This window comes from Onychomys torridus, unplaced genomic scaffold (genome assembly GCF_903995425.1).
Source record: "Onychomys torridus unplaced genomic scaffold, mOncTor1.1, whole genome shotgun sequence".
NCBI lineage: Eukaryota > Metazoa > Chordata > Mammalia > Rodentia > Cricetidae > Onychomys > Onychomys torridus.
Genome location: NW_023411202.1, coordinates 588,151 through 598,040, shown reverse-complemented (window position 1 = coordinate 598,040; position 9,890 = coordinate 588,151). Strand labels below are relative to the sequence as shown.

The 9,890-nt window shown below is 31.2% G+C and overlaps 2 non-coding genes across 2 annotated transcripts; both read right to left on the bottom strand.

The window, feature by feature from the left end:
- Positions 1-577: 577 nt before the first annotated feature.
- LOC118575026 lies at positions 578-642 on the bottom strand. Its single transcript, XR_004943840.1, has one exon. It is a non-coding gene; the product is annotated as a small nucleolar RNA SNORD64 (small nucleolar RNA).
- Positions 643-7,769: 7,127 nt separating this feature from the next.
- On the bottom strand, positions 7,770-7,840 carry LOC118575027. Its single transcript, XR_004943841.1, has one exon. It is a non-coding gene; the product is annotated as a small nucleolar RNA SNORD107 (small nucleolar RNA).
- Between the last annotated feature and the right edge of the window lie 2,050 nt (positions 7,841-9,890).

Sequence of the window (9,890 nt, the reverse complement as noted above, 5' to 3'; positions counted from 1 at the left end):
ACTCTGCCAAACCAAGTGTCCCACAATAGGAATAATTTCTCTCACTGCCAAAAAATTAAACAACATAATTACTCACATTCAGTATCAGCAATCACAAAGTTAATTTACCTCCCTGTTTATATCATAGTCACACTTTCTCCTCTATTCCACCAATGCCTTGTGAGGATAAAGACAAATTAACCTCTGAATTCCTCCTCAGCATTAGATAGAATGAATGTCTTACTAACAATCTAGCAATATCTCAATATAGTAAATGGAAAAGCTATCAGAATGAATAGGAACATGCTCAAGAAACTATCACCCAGGGTAAGAACTGGGTAACTGGAAGAGACACATTAGCTTCCAAGGGCTTTCTCAAGTTTTGTTAACAAATAAAAAGGAAGGTGAAAGCTATTATGTGATATGAACATATGGGCACTTTACAAAAGGAAAATGTAATGTGTATAAAACCAATTTTGCTTTATTGGAAAAAAATCTACAGCTCCAGTCTCCTTGAACATAATTCTAATATTCTAATATTCTAATAACTTAAGTTTCAAAAGTTTGTTACATAAGTCATTAATATGACACTTTGGCTAGACTTCAGAGTAATCATTGAGCCTCATTTCATCATGCTCAGTAAACATACCTCATCATAAATCCAGCCAAGGTCCTCTAAAAGGCATTTACCAAAAATTATGTAAAAATTGAAACATGGTAGGTGGTTACCTAGTACTGATGGGGTAGGAAAGACAGTGAGTTTGAGGGGCCTGATTTAGAAAGTAACTTATGATTTACAGGTATGGTTCAGTAACAGAGCAATTACTTCACATGAACAAGATCCTGGGCTAAATTAACAGCACTAAAAACAATTTAGAATGTGTGGAGATTAAGGTTATAGTTACTTAGTGAAATATACAGGATGTCTTGAATTCAGACATCAATACTCATTCATGCACACACACACACATGACACAGACACACACACAGACACACACACACACACACACACACACACACACACACAAACAAATTAAATAAAGTTTTAAAAAACACACCGTAATCTTACCACAGGAGAAGATCCTAGCATGAGAATCAAAGTTAAGTTTTATATACTATCTCAAGTAGAGACAACATAACAATGAATTGAAAAAGGAAATGAGTCCTGAAAGTTGACCTCAGATCACCACAAGAACACCACCATAGAGAAAGCACTGGAGCCCATAAGCAGTCATGAACACATGCACACAAGAACACGAACACAAGCACAAACATGTACACACATACACAATACATAAATAATGAATGAATGAATGAATGAATGAATGAATGAATAAATAAATAAATAAATAAATAAATAAATAAATAAGGGAATGCAAGGCTGTAGTTCCACACTTGGGTTACTGAGGCAGGAATACTGTGACCTGGATGCCAGTTTGGCTGAATTATTTAGTAACACAATGATTTAAAAGTCAAAAATCAAATGAAATAAAAACAAAAAAGCAAGCCAAAACACAAACAAGCAAACAAAAAATCCACACAGATGCCTGTCCTGTCCATTTTAAAGAAAGAAAGAAAGAAAGGAAAGGAAGGAAGAAGTAATCTGGTGAGAAAATAAATACATATATTAGTGAGTAAGTATGTATTTCAGCAAGCAAATAAATGTTAGTAAGAATGTAATTTAGTATGATGGCAGGCAAATAAATAAATAAATCAAATTGATGGACTGACAGATACATAGATAGATAATAGATAGATAGATAAATAAGTAGATAGAAAAAAATAAATAAATAATCTGACAAGCCAATAAATAAATAAATGAGTAAGTATTCTGATAAGCAAATGGTAGTAAGTAATTATTACAACAAGCCAATAAATAAATAAATGGATAAATAAATAGACAAATAGATAAATGAATAAATATTTAGTCCAGAGAGAATGAGCAAATAAATAAATAAATAAATAAATAAATAGATGATGAATAAAAATAAATTAGTAAATAGATAAATAATCTTGTGAGACAATAAACAAATATATTGGTTGGTGGGTAAGTAAGTAATCCAGGAAGTAAATAAATGTTAGTAAGTAAGTATGATGGGGGGCAGTAAGTATTATGGTGAGCCAATAATGAAAGAAAAATGGAAATAATCTACCAAGGCAATAAATAAATAAACAAGTGGGGGAATGTTAGTATGTAAGTATGCTATAGAGCCAATAAGTTAATACACACAAAAAAAATGAGGTAACCCAGTAAGTAAATGAATAAATAAGTAATTACTCGGGGGAGAAAATAAATAAGTATTAGTAAGTATTATGGCTAGCCAATAAATAAAAAAAATGAAATGAATGAATGAATGAATAATATGGTGGCTAAATGAATAAATAAATAGGTGGATAGATCAATAAATAATCCGGCAAGACAATAAATAAACGAATTGAGTAAGTGATTAAGTAAGAATTCTGGCAAGCAAATAAATATGAATGTTAGTAAGCATCATGCTGAGCTGATAGACAGACAGACAGATAGATAGATAGATAGATAGATAGATAGATAGATAGATAGATTGATAGATCGACAGATAGATAATCCATCACAAAAATCAATCAATCAATCAATAGGTAAGTAGCTAAGTACTCTGGCAAGCAAATAACTATGTATGTTAGGAAGTAGGTATGTATTATGCTTAACCAATAAATAAATAAAGTAGGAATAAATGAATAAATGCAGTGACCTAATAAATGAATGAATGAATGAATGAACACATGAATGAATGATGCTGTGACCCAATAAAGAAAGGAAGGAAGGAAAGAAAGAAGAAAATAAGTGAACGAATGAATGAATGAATGAATGAATGAATGAATGAATGAATGGACACTCTGACGAGACAATAAATAAATAATCCGGCAAAGCCAATAAATATCTTAGTAAAGGCTGGGCGGTGGTGGCACACGCCTGTAATCCCAGACAGCCTGGTCTACAGAGCTATTCTAGGACAGGCTCCAAAGCTACAGAGAAACCCTGTCTTGAAAAGTACATACTATGGTGAGCCAATAATTGTATATATATGTAAATAAACAAAGCGGCAAACCAATAAATAAATGATACAAAACCAATAAATGATATGATGAATCAATGAATAAAATAAATAAGTATTCTGGCAAGCAAATAAATGTTACTAAGTATAGTGAGCCAATAAATAAACAAATAAATAATATGATGACCCAATAAACACATGCATAAAATCAATCAATATTCCATCAGGCAAACAAATGTTAGTATGTTAGTATAACGGCAAGCCAATAAATAAACAAATAATACAGCAGCCCAATAAATAAATAGATAGATAATGTGGCAAGACAATAAATAAATAAAAAAGTAAGCATTATCGCAAGTATATAAATATATGTTTGTAAGTATGTATCATGGTGAGCTAATAAATAAGTAAATAAATGAATGAATAAATGAACAAATGATGCAGTGATACAATAAATAAACAGATACATTGATAAATAATCCTGCACGCCAATAAAAGTAAATAAATACTTAAGTCAGTATGTATTCTGGTGAGCAAATGAACATGTTAGCAAGTAAGTATTATGGCAAATCAATAGATAGATAGATAGATAGAGATAGATAGATAATATGGAAAGCCAAAAAATAAATGAATAAATTAATTAAGCCGGTAAGTAAATAAATACATAAGTATTCTTGTGAAGAAATAATTATGTTAATAAGTATTATGGCGAGCTAATAAATACATATATAAATAGATGAATAAATAGGTAGGTTAAATGTTCCAGTCAGCAAGTAATATATTGTTAGTAAGTAACTATTACAATGAACCATTAAACAAACAAATAAACAAATAAATGAGTAGGTAGGTATTAGAGGAGCCAATATAAATAAATAGTCTCTCAAGTCAATAAATAAATAGACAATGCAACAAGTATGTCTCTATGTAGAGAGATACTTATCAGTATAGTATTTCTCAGCATATTCTTTTACTATTCTAGGAGAGAGTAACAGAGAAGAGGCCTGGAAGATTAGTAATAGTATTTCTTACCATACTGAAGGTGTTTTATTAATCTAGGATAAAATAAATGAGTACTTCCATACAGACATAAATATGTAGAGAAGCAAGTCAATCAATAAATCAACAAATAAATAATTCAGCAAGACAATAAATACATAAATGAATAGATAACCCAGCCAACAAAAAATAAATATATAAGCAAGCTCTCCAATAAATAAATCATTAATAAATAGATCAAGATGTCAAATAATAAATAATCCAACAAGTCAATAAATAAATAAATAGATCAAGAAACTAAAATGTAAGTAGGTGGATGATAGTAGATAGATAAGATAGATAGATAAATAGATGGATGGATGGATGGATAGATAGATAGATAGATAGATAGATAGATAGATAGATAGATAGAAAGAAAGATAAACAGTGTTACAGAATGGAGACATGGCTTATCAGTATAGCATTTGCCAAGCCACTAGAAGCCCTTTTATTAGCCTACAGGAATATAACTGAAATAATTAATTAATTAATAAGCAAGCTCACCAATAAATAAATAAGTGAATATATAAATAAATACAGCAAGCTATAGAATAGGCCAGGAAGCCAATAAATAAATAGATATATAGATATACAAAAGAGTCTAGCAATGTAGAGAGGCCTGGCTTATCAGTATAGTGTTTCTCAGGACATTGAAGGTCATTGGCTATTTATTATATGGTAAAAGAAATGAATACATTCATACATACATACACACAAGCCAATAAATAAATAAAATAACAACCCAGTAAAAAAAAAATACATCAAGAAGCCAATCAATAAATAGATGGATAGATACATAGGTAGATAATAGATCTACATATATATAGTTAGAAGATTAACATGGGAGAGGAATGGCTTATTATAATATCCTAACATCTAATATTTTCTCCTATTCTATGGCAAAACAAATGAATGCATTCATTCATACATATACATATACATACATACATAATACATACATACATATATAAACATTCATACAAATAGAAAAAAGCTCATAAATATAGGTAAATATATAGATAGGCAGAAATGAATGAATAGATAATCCAGAAATAGACAGATAGATATGAATAAATAATGCATAAAGCCAATAAATACATAATCCATGGAGCCAATAAATAAATAAATGAAGAATAAATTTTCTGACTAGCCAGTAAATAAATAAGTATTCCAGTGAGCAAATAAATACATATTTTAGTAAGTATTATGGCAAACCAATAAATGAATAGCTAAATAAGTAAATAAATGAATGAATGGAATGAATGAATGAATAAACATGGCAAGCAAATAAATACAAAATTGAATAAGTAACCCAGTGAGCCAATAGAAAAATAAATAAAATAAATAATCTGATAAGCAAATAAATAAGTATTCTGGAGAGCAAAAAAATATGTTAGTAAGTACTTATTAAGGTGAGCCAATAAATTGAGAATGAATAAATACAGTGATCCAAAAATCAAAAAAATACAGCCAATAGTGAATATAAGTAAATAAATCATCTGTCAATCCAATAAATAAATAATTCAATGAGTCAATAAATAAATAAATGAGTGGGTAGGTAAGTATGCAAGTATTCTGACAAGCAAATAAATGTTAGTATTACCTTAAGCCAGTAAATAGATAGATAAATAAACAAACTGGTGAGCCAGCAAAGGACTAGATAGATGAATGGATCCTGTGAGCCAATAAATAAATAAATAAATGGCCCCGTAAGCCAATAAATAGATAATGCAGCAAACCAAATAAATAGAAGCCATATGTAGTTATATAGATTTGTAAACAGTCTGACACAAAAGAGGCCTGACTTATCAGTATTGTATTTCTCAATATACTGAAGGTCTTGTACTAATCTAGGATAAAATACTTCCATACACACATAAATATAGAAATAGACAAGTCAATCAATAAACAAATAAATAAATAAGTAGCCCAGCAAGCCAACATATACATAAATAAATCCACCCAATCAATCTCTAAGCACATAAATAAATAAAGATAGATAGATAGATAGATAGATAGATAATGCATCTAGCCAATAAAGAAACCATTAAATGAATAAAAATACATAGATATACAGAAAGATTAAGTATTTTAACACAGGAGTCATGGGTTCTCAGTATATTATCTCTCAGCATTTTAAAGGCCTGTTATTGCTTTAAGGTATAATGAATAAATAAATAAAGACAGCATGCCAATAAATAAATATATCAAGTAGCCAATAGATGGATTGATGGACAAATTGACAGACAGATAAACATTCTAACAGAGAAGAGGCATAGATTATCAGGATAGTATTTTCTCAGCACAATGAAGGCCATTTATTACTCTATAATAAAATAAATAAATAAATAAATAGGCAAGCAGGTCCATAAATATCCATCAAGAAGTAAATAAATAAATAGATAGATAGATAAAAAAATAAATAGACCAAGAATCCAGTAAGTAAATAGATGGATAGACAGATAGATGATTTGCTTATCGATATAGCATTTGCCAAGCCAATGAATAAATAGATAGATATAAACAGTCCAACAGTGTAGAGGCATGATTTATTATACTATTTTTCAGCACATCGAAGACCATTGACTACTTTACAGTAAAATAAATACATTCATACATACATACATGAACACACACATACATACATAGACAAGCAAGCCGGTAAATTAATAATCCAGTGACCCACTAAGTAGATGAATAAATAAATAATCCATCAACCCAATTAATAAATAAATAATCCAGTGACCCAATTAATATATAAGCCAATCCAGTGACCCACTAAGTAGATGAATAAATAAACAAATAACCCATCAAGCCAATAAATAAATAATCTGGTGGCCCACTAAGTAAGTAGATGAATAAATAAATAATCCATCAAGCCAATAAATAAATTAATCATCAGGCAAGCCGGTAGATAGGTAGATAGATAGATAGATAGGTAGATAGATAGATAGATAGATAGATAGATAGATAGATAGATAGATAGATAGATAGATAGATAGATAGATAGATAGATAGACAGATAGATAGATAGATAATCTAGCAAGCCACGAAATAAACACTATCAAGAAGCCAACAGATAGAAGATAGACAGACTATCAAAGTAGTGGCATGATAAACTGCTACATTTTTTCGGTAACTAATTCTATTATAACATTTAATATGATGGGGTCTGACCAATTTAATAAATGTAGATGTCAGAACAGGCTCTTGCCATACTCACCACATTCCACAATGTACATGGCTCCATAAACATTACCCTTTCCTCCTGATAGATATCACTTACAAATCTAGAATGGTAGGTTCCATTTTGCAAGACTTGGGAGCTTCATTTTTACATTCTTATTTCCTTATCAACAGGTGCCTATGCCTTTTGTGATCCACGGATATTTCATGTTTTGCTTTCAACAAAATACAAAATGCAGAAAACAAATTATCTCAAAACATATATGAAAAGATATTTGAGAAAATGGAAAAGTACAACACAGCATTTTTCAGGTATGAGTATACAAAGTTCTCCCATCAAACATGATTATTTTATTTCATTTTTAAGACAGCATCTTGTTATGCAATTTAGGGTGGCCTGGAAGTTGTAATCCTCTCACCTCACCCTCTTAAGTGCTAGGATTACAAGTATGTGCCACTATGCCCTTCTAATCAAAGAGTTTCTATTGAGAATAAATAATAAGCAATGTAAAATGTAGTGAGGCACATTGACTAGATTTCAGAGTTATTTAAGCTCAATTTTTTAAATCATTGTGATCAAACAAGGTCCTAAATCATCATAAACCTGGTCAAGGCCTCTGTAAAATGTCCTTTTTTATCAAAAGATTACATTACCTTGCATGGTTTATGTTGCTGTCTTAAATGCAGCTATTAGGATTTACAGTCTTGTTATACACTACAGGGTGGTATTCAGGCTCATGAAACTTCGTAACATTCATTGATGAAATTCTTTTTTTCAGCCATCAACTAAATTGACAAAAGGACACCACCTGAGGCTGAAATAACATGAACACAGATATATACTATTTCAGGATTATATACTGTTCTGCAAAACAATAAATAGCACACCTTAATACATTTTATAAAATTCATATTCTGAGATGACACAAACATGAAGTAGAATGCAATGATGAATAAGAATCAACAACATTGGTATGTAAAATGAATAAAAAATTAATAAAGAAAAATAAAAGATTTCACCTTTTTAAAATAAGTAGATGATAGACACAGTAACAATTTCAATTTCTAGACAAATATTTCATGACCTTATAACTTTCATAATTCACTTTCTATCCCCAGGGTCCTATTATAAGAATCTCAGAGAAACCAGTTCCAAATATATCAATATCAGACTTCTAACTAAAATGGGACAAGTCATAATTTAGGACTAATAAGCTCAAAAGTGAATAGTTTCCACAGTAACTTTCAAAATTCTCTTTTTTTGAGACACGTTTTCATCTATCAAAGGCTGTCCTACAACTCACTATATAGCCATGAACCTGAACTACTAATCTCACCAGCTTCCATTCCTAATGTTAGAGTGCATCATGCAACTGATGTTTCTGGAGAAGAAAACTCATGACTTCATGCATGCTTGGCACAGTGTTCTCATTTTCAATCTATGTACATGTGTTTTTTTTACTTTTTTCCATAATAAACCTCTACATGCTCTGCTAAAGAAAATTAAAGAGACAGTAGTGGCACATGCCTTAAATCTCAGCACTAGAGAGGCATAGGCAAGTGGATATCTGAGTTCAAGGCCATCACTTTCTAGAGATTCCCAGGACAACCAGGAATATATTGAGAATCCTGCCTCTAGAGAAAAAAAGACATTTAAGTGATGCTAATCAAAGATTATAAATGAGTCAGAGTTATTCAGTATGCATACTAATCTGTCAGAAGCTGTTGCCTATTTGTTTTAGGAAACATGCACTCATTAAGAATTGCAATGAAATATAGAATGGTAGAAATGCCTGTAATACTAGCACTTAAGAAGTTGAGGAAGGGGGATGGAGAGATGGCTCAGAGATTGAGAGCACTGGCTGCTCTTCCAGAGGTTCTGAGTTCAACTCCTAGCAACCACATGGTGGCTCATAGCCATCTGTTATGAGATCTGGTGCCCTCTTCTGGCCAGACAAAACATTATACATAATTAAAAGAGGTTGAGGAAGAAGAGTAAGAGCTCATGGTCATCCTTGCCTAGGTCACATGAGATCCTATATCAAATTCCCCTAAATGGAGAATGCAGGATGCCTTCTTAGTAGAAGTTTACATATGAGAAGCATATACATGGAATCTTAATGTCGATGCATATTTATAATCGGGATTAAAGTCTAAATAAAATGTTTATAATAGTCTATAGTACATTACAACTAGTAAACAGCACTCATGAAATTCGCAGAAAGCAATGGTATTGCCAGTAGCAAAACATCTTACAATCCAGGTATCTTTTGACTTGAAAAAAAAAAGCCAGGAGGGCCGGGCAGTAGTGGCGCACACCTTTAATCCCAGCACTCAGGAGGCAGAGCCAGTTGGATCTCTGTGAGTTTGAGGCCAGCCTGGACTACCAATTGAGTCCCAGTTAAGGCGCAAAGCTACACAGAGAAACCCTGTCTCGGGGAAAAAAAAAGCCAGGAGGTTACCTTTAGTTGTGGAATCAGACAACACATTTTCTTCAAATCTCACAACCTTGTTTACCAGCTTCCAGAATATGGGAGGTTGCTTAATTAGAAAGTGTTCTAGACATGACAGAGAAGCTACATCCATGAAATCTAAACAATATTATTGCTTAAACAAGATCTGTGCAATAACACCAGTAGACATACCAACATGAAT